General features: G+C 46.0%; 1 long non-coding RNA gene across 1 annotated transcript; it reads right to left on the reverse strand.

The window, feature by feature from the left end:
- Positions 1-1,656: 1,656 nt before the first annotated feature.
- Positions 1,657-11,968, reverse strand: LOC133048692 (uncharacterized). Its single transcript, XR_009691100.1, has 3 exons — positions 6,970-11,968; positions 5,325-5,466; positions 1,657-2,836 (listed from the first exon to the last, which is right to left on the reverse strand). It is a non-coding gene; the product is annotated as an uncharacterized LOC133048692 (long non-coding RNA).
- Positions 11,969-12,343: the final 375 nt, after the last annotated feature.

The following is a 12,343-nucleotide window of genomic DNA, read 5'->3' on the forward strand; positions in this document are numbered from 1 at the left end:
AGTGAGGGGTCTAGGGGATAAAGAACCCAGACTGGCAGTGAGTTGACGGCCGTTGAGGCTGGGTGATGGCTAAATAGGGGTTCAGGATACTATCATTTCTATGTCTTTGCAATCTTCTGTTATAAAGTTATCTTGAAAGGATGACTGGGAGAAAGCTCTTACGCACCATGATTCTCTGCTCTCATCAGTCACATGTCTCAGTGTGAAAGGAGGGAAGTCTTGACCACCATAAAAAAGAACAAGGGGGAGCTGAGATAGGAAGAGAGGAGAAAACAAAACGGGGCGGGGGAAATGCGGGGCTGCCCGACATCAACCAGCCTCCGTCTCCTCCTGCCCGCTTCCCGCAACCTTACCTGGATATTCTGCCTGACACAGATTTGTTTTTTAATTAATTTATTTATTTACTTATGCCTGCCCTGGGTCTTCCCTGTTGCACACGGGCTTTCTCTGGTTGCAGAGAGCGGGGGCTACTCTTTGTTGAGGTGCACGGGCTTCTCACTCCAGCGGTTTCTCTTTGTGTGTGTGTGTGTGTGTGTGTGTGTCGCTCATAAGCTCTCGAGCGCAAGTTCCCTGGCTTTGGCCCCCGGGGTTAGTTGCTCTGCTGGAATGTGGGATCATCCCCAGTCAGGAATGGAACTTCAGCCCCCTGCATTGCAAGGCAGATTCTTAACCACTAGACACCAGAGAAGCCCTGACACAGATTTTAGCCATCAGCTCTCCGTGTTCTCAAGGCCCAGCCCCCTGGCTTTGAGGCTAATGCTTCCCTGAGGTCCCTGCCGACCAAAGAAGTCCATGTGCCCCCAGGACTGCCCTAAGCCCATTTCAGCATCCTGGATAATGAGCGTGTGATCCAAACAACACCTTTGCTGCTGCCAGGGCAGTGGGGGAACGTTGAGAAGCTCTTTTCTAGAGGAGACTGCCAAAGAGAAGGGCAAGGTATGAAGAGGGAACCGGCAAGGCTTGACTACCACTTCCCAAGTTAAAAAGCAAGCGGGACGTCCTGGGTGCTGCTGCCCTCTACAGGCCAAACGGTAGACTGAAGGCGGCCCCACCAGTGTCCTGAAGATGGGGTCCACCTACCCCGGAAGCCTGGGGGTAACAGAAACAGGTAGGCGGGGCCCCAGGGCCCAGCTGCAGCTGTGAGATGGTTGGAACGAGCAGAGGTCCCGCTGCCTTAAGCAAGCCTGATGGCCTATGGGCTTTCTCACCTAAAGCCAAGCCGAACTGGTGCCCCACAGGGGGATTTTTCAGCGTATGCAAATAGTTGGGGCTTGTCCTGTGACTCTGGAGCACCGCCTGGCATTTAATGGTCAAAGCCCAGCAATGCTAAGTGGCAAATTGAGGGGAAGTCCTGAACAGAAAATCTTTCACAATCCAAATGCTACACGCTCTCCCCCTGAAAAACACTCCCTTGCTCTTGCTGGGTCCACCTCCACCCCCTCTCCCAGATCACTGTTTCTTCAAACATAGGGACTCGGGCTCCTACCTATATATTCAGTGAACTCTATAGAATCCAGTTTAGGAAACACTACTTCCAAAGTTAAATGTTACCAGGGCTGGAAATTGTTTGACCCTGTGATTGTAAGTACAAATGCAAATGCAGGCACTAAGATTGCATGCTGTTATTGGTTTTGAGATGGTCATTGATGACCCAGAATAGGTGTTTATTGCGCTTTTTATTTTGAGTGAAATCACAGTTGTTACAATGTTAATAATGAATGTTCACATCCTCAAGAATATGCCTGTGGACCTCCTTGGTGTAAATGAAGGATACAGATGATTTAATCTTTGCCCACCAAGGTGTTCTGGTTTCCCCAATTCAAGAGCAGCTCCATAATACTTGAGGGGCGGCACCTGGGAATCTAAAGGCATGTTCTCAGAACTGGTGATGAGACCCAGCAAACTGGGTTCTAGCAAGTTCTTCAGGTGATCCTGATGCTCACTGAGATTTGAGAGCCACCAAGTTATAAAGCAGACTCGATCCTTTGAAATGTCAGTGTCTTATTTACCTGAAGGACATGCATATCATGGTAGGCAATGGTTGAGAACACAGAAGTGCAATCTGTGTGCAGAAGAAACCAGGCCCATAAGACTCAGAAACCCATGTTCTTTTTTCCAAATTCTACTGTCTCTATCAGCACTGTCTAAAAGAACTTTCCATGATGATGAAAATGTCCTTTATCAATAGCTACTAGCAACAACATGTGGCTCATGAGCGTTTGAAATGTGGATGGTGCAGCTGAGAAGTAAATCTTTGATTTCTTCACTTTTAATGTCAATAGCCTCGTATAATTAGTGACTCATCTGTTGCACAGGGGAGGATCCATCATACAGTTTGGTGTGAAAATGCCATCATGGAAAGCTTCACCCAAAATAATCCTCAGGGGGAAAAGCATACACACAAGAGCATTGGTACAACGAGCAATTAATCATATAACTCATTAATCTTAATGGAAATGGTGACAGATCCTTCTTAACGGTGTCTGCATTAAGGAAATACAATTAATCCGCAGATTCAGTGACTCAGATTTAAAGAGGTCTGCCTTCTCTAAATGTTGGTAACCAGCAGAAGCCAGGCACGGCAGCTCTGAGTCCACCAGCGAATGGATTGAATGAGGAGAGTGAAGGCAGATGGAGCCATTTCAACAGTTAATCTTTTCTTCTCGACAGACTTTAGAGACTCCCCGTTTTGCATCTCAACTGTTCTTCTAAGTATTGAGAGGACCTAGTCAAGTGGTTACTCCATGGAGTCTGACCATAGCAGTGAATTTAGCGGGAATAACACCCATCTAGCCATCACTCAGTGCTGGGCAAAGCGGTCTTCCAAGATGTCAGGCTAGAGTAGCAAGCAGAGAAAAGGCATGTCACCTGGTTAGCAGCATTGACATCTGACACTTGGCCATCCAGTGCCCACCAAGATGGGAATCCCAGCCCATGGGGATGTTTAATAACTTTTAGAACAGATGAAAGACCCCCAATTAATGGACCAGTTGAATAAGACTGTCTCCTCTTGCCAGCAAACAGGACCCACTCTGCACTTCTACTCCAAACCTTATTATTTGCCTTTTGAATTGAATGGACCTTTTTGAATGCAGTAAACAAATCAGCTATAATTACAGTGAAGACAAGCCATAGCAGTATTTTCTGCAAATAGGGCCTCAAACTAGGTTTGTTAAAACCCTGAGCCTGCAGGGAGATGGTGGAGAAGCAGATCATGAAAACAGGGAGTGAAGGGACTGAGACAACCCAGGAGTGACCAAGGAGATTGGAAGAAAGTCTGAAAATTGGATATTTGGACATATGCAGGGTGAAGCAATAAGAAAGGATGAATGAACAGCAGATGGGGAAAGAAATAAAAAGGGCTGTGCAAAACAAGAACAGAGTTTTCTTTCTCAAACAACATTGGTCACAAATCCAGACCATGGTCTCTGCCTGGTGCCTTTGCATGAGCTGAGCCAACTGTAATGACAGAGCCTGTCTTGGTGATATCTGCCAAAGTCCAGCACACTTCAAATACCAGTCAGTGTGAAATCCTGGCGACTTTCTGAGCCAGTGCCTCTCAAACTCTCAAGCACATACATTACCGGTGCCTGCATGCATGCTAAGTCACTTTGGGCATGTCCAACTCTTTGCGACCCCATGGACTGTAGCCCACCAGGTTCCTCTGTCCATGGGGTTCTCCAGGCAAGAATACTGGAGTGGGTTGCCATGCCCTCCTCCAGGGGATCTTCCTGACCCAGAAATGGAACCTGTATTGGCAGGCAGATTCTTTACTGCTGAGCCACCAGGGAAGCCCATACTTTGAGTAACAAATCTTTATTCTCTTGTCAGTCACAAGTGAGCTTGTTTGGTTGAGAATCACACCAGGAAAGTCAAGGACATCCATTTGAGCCCCATGAGTGGGATCACTGTGTTCTGTGGCTGCAAACTGAACCCGCAGCTCCAACTGGTTGTCTTGAGTCTTTGTCACACACACACACACACACACACACACACACACACACACACAAAATGGACCAGAGGAGATTTAGTGGGGAGGAATACCTATCTGAAGGTCAGCAGATAACACCCGGGCTGCTGGGGGGAACCCAGCCCTGAGCCACATTGTCACATAGCTCTGACTCTCTGCTCTCCCCACTCCCACCTGCCCCGCAAGGTCTTGTTACCCTCATTCCCTGGATGCCGACTTCAGAATTGTCTTTCAGATGAAATTACTCCTGCAGGAAGCAGGATTGCAAACTAGTCCCCTCTCTCCCGCTGACTGGCTGATCTGAAGTGGCTGCCTGTGGAGCTAATTTGAGGAAGATGCTGAAACCAGGTTTTGGCTCTGCTGGAAGATCTGTCGTCCTGGGTGAGTGCTGTCTGTAGTGGGGGAGACGGGGGAAGGGGCAGATGCTAAGCAGGTGTGAAGCTCTCACGGGGAGGCCTGTTAGGTCTCAGCTCTGAACACAGGACAGAGGGAGGCTGGGAGCTGTGATGGGGAAACTCCACAGCTTCTCAGCGTAGTCACCCCACCCCCGCACTGCTGTGTCCTGCTCCTGGGCTGGGGAACAGGCCCGAGGTCATCTGACTCCTGCTTTGTCAGAAAGGAGTGCTGAGTTAGCTTGTTTAGATGAGCAGCACACCAGGAAAGAAAGTCAGGACATTATTTTGTCCATTTTTGCCCCACTAGACTGGCTGCTTCACAAGAGACCCTGCACCCAAAGGACTCTCAGTAGGCTGAGCATGGCAGATTCCAAATTTTTTAAGAAAACTAAAGAATGGGAAGACCTGGGGTTTTGTCCCATCTCTGCCACTTTTAGAGAAGACACCTGACTTCAGTTTCTTTATCCCTAAAATGGAGTTTAACTAGGTGGCCCCAAATTCCCTTTGTAGATACACAACCTATGAGTCCAATCTCAGAGGACATTCAAACAATAGCACTGGTGCGCATTCACAAATTATAGCTGCACTTGCTCCCCTTTGGGGCAAACTGGGTTTTTTGAAAGGCATTTTGGTCCCTGGTTAGTGAGTTACTGCTGTTCATATTTCAGGTTCTCTGGAAAGTTTAATCCATGTCAGAAAACTGGGCTGGCAGACACTTAGTACTTTCTGCCTGACCAAGAAAGATGAAGTGTGAAGGTCCTAATTCATTTTTTTTAACATTTCTGGGAGGAAAGCTGCTCTAGGATGAAGGCAGTGATGCTTAAAGAGCAATCCTGACCACCTGTGTGCAAATTCCTGTGGAAGGGTAGGGTAAAGAACACCATTTTAAACAGACTTATGCCCCACCCCACCCCCATCCACGTGATTCTCATGCACCCAGACGTCTGAGACCCACTCACCTCGGGGTTTCTCTTGTCAGTGATTCACGTGGTGGGAAGGGGCGGGGAAATGTGCTTCACACACAGCAAATGCTGGAAATTGATTTAATTAAATGCATCTGGTGTTGCCATTGAGGTTTCATACTTTGATGGGTGTTTCTTGCTGATGGAATAAAAAAAAGTCCTCACTTAAGAGATCCTATTTTATGGCTATGGCTTTAACTATGGCTTCATTTTCATTGGTTTCACACCAGGCATTTTAACAAAATGATTTTCTGCCTCTGGTTGAAGAAATAGATGTGTGTGTGTGCAGCTATACAATGTGTTTCAACCAAACGCAGGCACAGTTTGAATGTTGATATATTTTAAAGGCAGGGCATGCTGTCACAAAATCAAGCATGCGATATGACCAGCAGCTTGGTGGTCGTGAGGTCCATGGATCACTCCAACCGCCTTTAGACATGAAAAAGCAGAAATGTCACAAGAAGCAGTACTGCACCAGGTTTTGACTTGTTGAAGTGTTTTACCTGGAGTGACTGGATTTCCCTGATGTAGAACATAAAAGTGTTACTTGGAGGAAGGAAAAGAGACAAAGAGAAAGAAACAATGTCTTAATTGCACTTATCACAGTTTCCTGTCTCTCAGACCAGACTATGAGCTGTGAAAGGCAGTGAGACAGATTGTTTGCAAAATTCGCCACCATCATTCCCCTGCTTGTTGCCAAGTCTCTTGGCCATGACCATCAGGAGGTATTCCCTTTTTCCCCAGAATCTGGCCTGGATTTGTAACTTGATTTATTCTGATTTGACCAATAGAATGACTATTTATGTCAGTTCCACGCCTAATCCTTGAGACCCGACAGCCTTCCCTTCATTCTCTTGGAATCTTCCTAGATGCTACGTAAGTCCAGGCCACACTGCCAGAGGCTGAGGGGTATGGAGCCAGAGATGAGCCGTCCTAGCGTAGGCCCCCAGGCCAGCCAGACTTGACTGACCCCACAGCTGACCACAGACCCTGACTAGACTCAGCCAAGGCCAGAAGAACTGGTCAGCTGAATCCCACCCAAATTGTTGACCCAGAGTCTTGTAAACTAAATACACAGTTTATGTCTTAAGCCACTATGTTTTGGGAATGTTTGTTACATAGCCAAAGCTAACTGATACATGGGAAGGTTGTATATGTGTTTCATTTCACTTTATCTCCACCCAGGATGATGCTTGGCACTCAAATGATGAATACATGAATGAAGAAATGCAGAGATTAATTAGCCTTTAAATGCTTGGATGCTACATGTTCTGTGGAATAAAACATTCTTCTTTGAGCTATAAAAATAAGAACATTGCAGAACACTGCCTTTTTGACAGCAGCAATATCTGTTACTAAATAACAGACTGGGAACTGAATACCTCCTGCTCTGAAGTCTGAGGCACATGCTTTAAATTCTCTAAAGAACCCAACCATTAAGTAATTACTTTTTGAAACTGCCTTCTCTGGAAATCTACTTCTTTAACCTATCCGCAGAGCAGCCCTGCGAGGCAGACTGTCCCCACATCCCAGAAATGAGCTCCCTGTGGTGTGTTCCCTTCTGCAGAATTACTGGCTACATCTACTCAGGAACATAATCAGAGGCTGTGAGAAATGGAGTGAGGTGTCTGAGCGTGCTTACCTACCACCTCCAGATTCTGACAGTCACCAACCTGCTGTTCATAGAAGAGTTAAGTCCATACAGACTTGGTCAGAATTCAAGGCTCCAACCAGGCAGGTGGCATGTGGGTATCAAGAGCCATGGAAAAAAAAAAAGAAAAAAACCAAAAAGAATATCAAAGGATGAAAAAATAAGATCTTAAGCAATAGCTTCACTGCACATTTGTTTCTGTACTTGATATTCATGAACTGTTAAAGTCGCCAAGAACAAAGTTGGAATTTATGTAATCCTAACTGTTCAATATAGGGCTCTGCTATTATTGCTGTGTAATTGCTTGACTTCTTTTACCACCTATTTGTATTTCCAGTATTCATGAAATTTTCATTTATATCTTAGGCCTTCATTTGGATGGAATCTATCGTTTGTAGGTTAACACTGGTTATTAGGTTTCTTGTATCACCGGCCTCTAACAAAGTAGTACATGTCTCCCAGAAAAATCATGAAGGAAGACACAGAAAAGATAACTGATCTGGATCCTCTTGGAAGAACTTAATAATGCACAGCTCGGGACCTCTTGAGCTCACTTAGGAAGGAAGAGTGTGGAGAAGTCCAGTATATGCATATGTGCACAGGGCACCATGCTTCTTAAAGTAGCTTCTAGTCACAGAAAAGTCTGGAGGAATAGTGGGTAACTGAAGCATTCATACTCAGTCGTGTCCGACTCTTTGTGACCTCTTGGACTATAGCCCGCCAGGCTCCTCTGTCCATGGGATTTCCCAGGCGAGAATACTGGAGCAGGTTGCCATTTGCTTCTCCAGGGGATCTTCCCAACCCAGGGTTCGAACCCTCGTCTCCTGCACTGGCAGGAGGAGTCTCTACCGCTGAACCATCAGAGAAGCCCCAGATAACTGAAGACCCATCCTGAAAAGTGCAGGTGCTTTGGGAACAGACCAAGGTTCGACTCTGCTCTTCAACACAGAAATTCCTCTTGGAGGAACCTAGTCTCCAAGTACACAAAGGATATTCATGGAGAGTCACTGCAGCGGCATTTTTAACAATAAAAACCAGAAAACCTAAGTGTCCAACAGTGGGATATGTAGTTGAATAAATGGCACATTTATTCAGTGGATTACTATGTAGACCTTAAAAGGAATGGATCATTTCTAGTTGTGCTGCTGTGGAAAGAACTTAGTTGCATTATTAAGAGAAAAGAATAAAGTGCAGGAAAATTGTTCGTGCTCCCATCCATGCATATGCAGGGAAAATTGTGTCAAGATAAACAAGGAACTCTCGATCACACTTACATGTAGAGAGTAGGACTAGATTAGAACGTTTTTTCCTAGCCCAGGACTAAGAATGAGAATTTCTCTTCCTCATTTCCCCTTTCGTTTACTGTTCCAATTGTTCTCTTGTGTGTATGCTATCTTTGTAATTGAAAAATAAAATCCTACTTCTGTCACCTAACAACTTGCAGTCGACTGCAGGGTGGACGTGACCCTCCACCCCAACCCCTCCCCGTATTCCTGCCCCTTTGCAATATGACTGGGAAGCTGCTCCCAACAGTAAGCAGGGTTTCTCTCACCATCCCTTGAATCTAGGCAGCCTTCATGCCCTGCTTTGGCCAATTGAGATTATGACAGAAATGACAGTACTAGTCCCAGGCGGAGGTATCAAGAGGCCTTGCATCCATCCAGCCTTCCAAGAGGAATCCTTCCAAGCTGCCAGGGCAGCTCAGCTCAGCTGTCCTCCTGGAGGATGGAAGAGGTCATGCGATGGGTTGTGCCCTACTCCCAACACCCCAGCTGACCGCCAGTCTCTAGGACTGTGAGTTAACAAATGGTTATTCTTAGCCACTGATTTGGGGGATGGTTTGTAACAAAGTAAAAGCTAACTGGTGTGCCCACCATGTGACCTTGGGAAGAATATGTTTCCTCTTCTGTGAAATGGGAAGACCTACACAAACTATGTAAGATTTTTGCAAAAGTTTTGGTGTGATTTGGTATAGAGCATGCTATGGACTGTAACCCTCCAGGCTCCTCTGTCCATGGGATTCTCCAGGCAAGAATACTGCAGTGGGTTGCCATACCCTCCTCCAGGGGATCTTCCCAACCCAGGGATCGAACCTGCATCTCCTGCATTGCAGGTGGGTTCTTTACCACTGAGCCACCTGGGAAGCCCTTAATAAACACAGCTACTGAGTACTTATAAACAAGTACTATCTCACTGGCTCTGAAATGTAGCTGCATGTTGGAATTAGCTAGAGAGATGTTTTTAATATTTTTTTAATATTTTTCAATTACCTACCCCAGAACATTTCTTGAGGGCAGGTGTCATTTTTTAACATTTATTTTTATTTATTTGGCTGCCCCAAGTCTTAGTTGCAGCAAACGGGATCTTCAGTCTTCACTGAGGCATGTGAGGTCTTTTAGTTGTGGCATGTGGGATCTAGTTCCCTGACCGGGGACGGAATCCAGCTCCCTGGTACTGGGAATGTGGAGTCTTAGCCCCTGGACCACCAGGGAAGTCCCAAGAGACTTTTAAAATGTTGATGGATAGCTCCCAAAACCAGAAGTTTTGATTGAACATGTCCGGGTGCTGCTCAGCACAGGAATTTTTGAAACTCTTCCAGTGATTCTAATGCACAGCCAAGTCTGAAACCCATGGTCCTATCTCATCATCCTCAGGAGATAGACTATGTCATTATCCCCATGGTGCAAAACTGTTGTGCAAATTTCTCTGTTAGAACAGAGTCGTGATCTGCTGCTCATTTGTAAAAGAAAGAAGTCTAGGTGGGGTTTACCAGCTGGCGGCTTTTCTCAGCGTCTTGGAATGGAGACTCATGTGGGTTTAACACAGACCATGAAGGCCAGGGCTGTTCTGTCTTCCCAGGGTAGAAGCACAAGGGTACAGTGAGCAAAAGAATAGAAAAAGAGGAAGACTAGGTGATTCAGCTGAGGAAGGAGAACAGAGGGAATGCTGGGGATTTCCCTGGTGGTCCAGAGGTTAAGACTCTGAGCTTCCAGCGCAGAGGGCATGGGTTTGATCCCCTGGTCAGGGAACTAGATTCCACATGCTGCAACTAAAGATCCCACATGCCACAAGTAAGACCTGGCACAGCCAAATAAATATTTAAAAACAAAGCTGAATGCTGACAAACACGTCCCATCTCCTGCCACCCTTTTAATAATTCTTTTTGTTCTCCAGAACAAAATATATTCTACATACAGACAGATGCATCTGTTAGCAGCTGCAGTAGTTGGTTTCCAAGGCAAGGGGGAAAGTATGAAAGAGACTTTTTAGGGATTTTTTTTTCCCTCAAATTTGTTGAGCTAATGTCATAAGAATATATGTTACTAAAATTTTACTCAAGCAGCAGCTGGGTCTCTCTGAGATGGGGACAGCGTTAAACAGCACACCCAGTCACCACAACAGACTTGGCCTCTGTCGACTAAAAAGACGCACAACATAAGTTGCTAGTCAAGTTTTAGTTGGGGCAAAATGAGGACTGCAACCCGGGAGATAGCACCTCAGATAGCTCTGAGAGACTGCTCCAAAGAGGTAGTAGGGGAAGTTTAATATATAAGATTTTGGTGAAGGGGGAGTTCAGTGCAGTCAAGCGCTTACTTTACAAAAGGTTTTCTGCTAGTCACGAGGAGCTGATGTCATCCTGAAGGGATTTGGTGATTTTCTAGATATGAGGAGATGCTAGGCTTGGGATCACGAAATCAGTTCCTAAAAATATCTAACTACCTGAAGATCTGTTCCCCAGTTTCCCTGGAGCACAGATTGCCTCAGTCACCCCCCTGAACTCCCTCAGGAGGTGCTGAAGGTGGGCAGTTGCACACGGTTCAGTATCCACAGAGGCAGGTGGCAAATGCCCTTGTTGTTGCTCAGTCACTGGCAAATGCTCTTGGCAAGTGACAATTTGTAGTTGACCCCTCCAAGGGGACAACTCGGAGGTCGTCCACCAAGGAATCGGGGGTTGAGGACAGGGGAGCTTCTTCAGTTCCAGAGTTTCCTGAGATGTAACTCAATCCAATCATTTTTCTTAGATTCCTTCTGCATTCATAGGCCTCCCTTGGTTCTAAGTAACAGAGCCCAGCTTGAGGTAGAGTCAGCAAAAATTTATTGAAATGACACAGCAGGGTCTCACCTCACAGGACCTGGGAGGTAGTAATGGAGGTGGTGGTTTGCCACTGTGAGTTGCCAGCTCCTGCTCCAGAATCGCCTTGAGAACTTAAAATGCCAATTGTCCTGACCCACTGAGTCAGAATCTCCAGGACTGGGGACAAAACACCACTGTTTTCTCTTAAAAGCCTCCTCAGATGTTTCTAATATGCAACACGGTTGAGAATTATAGGCCTAGAATAAGAAGAAAAAAGAAAAGCTGAAATGTATTAAATGTGCTGTGCTAAGCCTAATTATGTGTGTGTGTGTGAGCGTTCAGTCATGTGCAACTCTTTGTCACACCGTGGACTGTAGCCTGCCAGGCTCTCTGTCCATGGGATTTCCCAGGCAAGAATACTGGAGTGGGTTGCCATTTCCTTCTCCAGGTGGTCTTCCTGAAACAGGGATCGAACCTGGGTCTCTTATCTCCTGCATTGGCAGGCAGATTCTTTACCACTAGCAACTCATTTACATTTCACAACCTGGTGAAGTGGGTTCAATTTTCTCCACTTCACGGGTGTGAAAACTGAAGTACATGGAGGCTTAAGTAGTTCAAGAAGGCTTCATGAGACCCAAAGTGGGTCTTGAAGGCTGCGGGTCCTGGAGAATAGCTGGGGAAGCATTGAGGGGTCATAGGAACAGGGCAACAGATCAGGAAGGAGCAGGGACCAGTGGGAGGTAATATTTGGTAGCAGACAGCCAGGTGATAAAGAGACCCAGGGGGACTTCCTTGGTGGTCCAGTGGTTAAAAATCCACCTCCCAATGCAGGGGATGCAGGCTCGAATCCTGGTCCAGGAACTAAGATCCCACATGCCACCACGAAGACCCAGCACAGCTAAAAAAAAAAAAAAAAAAAAAACTTTAAATAAAATAAAAACTGTTTAAGTAGAAAACTTTGGGACATTTAAGTCATCTAGAGTGACGACTTCCTCATTGTGGAGGGGACAGCCTCCATACGAGTCTCTGTGTGGCAACCATGTGCCACCTGAGCATGAGGAGTGAGGTACTATTTTTAACCAACACTCAATGGAAGAATTCAGGTCGGTAGAACACCATCTCTAAGATCAGAATTTGGCTCATGGCAAAGCTGATACTCCCGCTTATAAAGAAGGATTCCAGGAAACTTAAGGTCAGCGAGGGCTAAAAAAAAAGAAGAAAAAAAAGCTTTATTATGGACCATATATAGAGAGCATCTCTCAACCTTCTCATGGCTTTAAAATGTCCAGT

The sequence above is a fragment of the Dama dama genome, chromosome 29 (genome assembly GCF_033118175.1).
Source record: "Dama dama isolate Ldn47 chromosome 29, ASM3311817v1, whole genome shotgun sequence".
Lineage (NCBI taxonomy): Eukaryota > Metazoa > Chordata > Mammalia > Artiodactyla > Cervidae > Dama > Dama dama.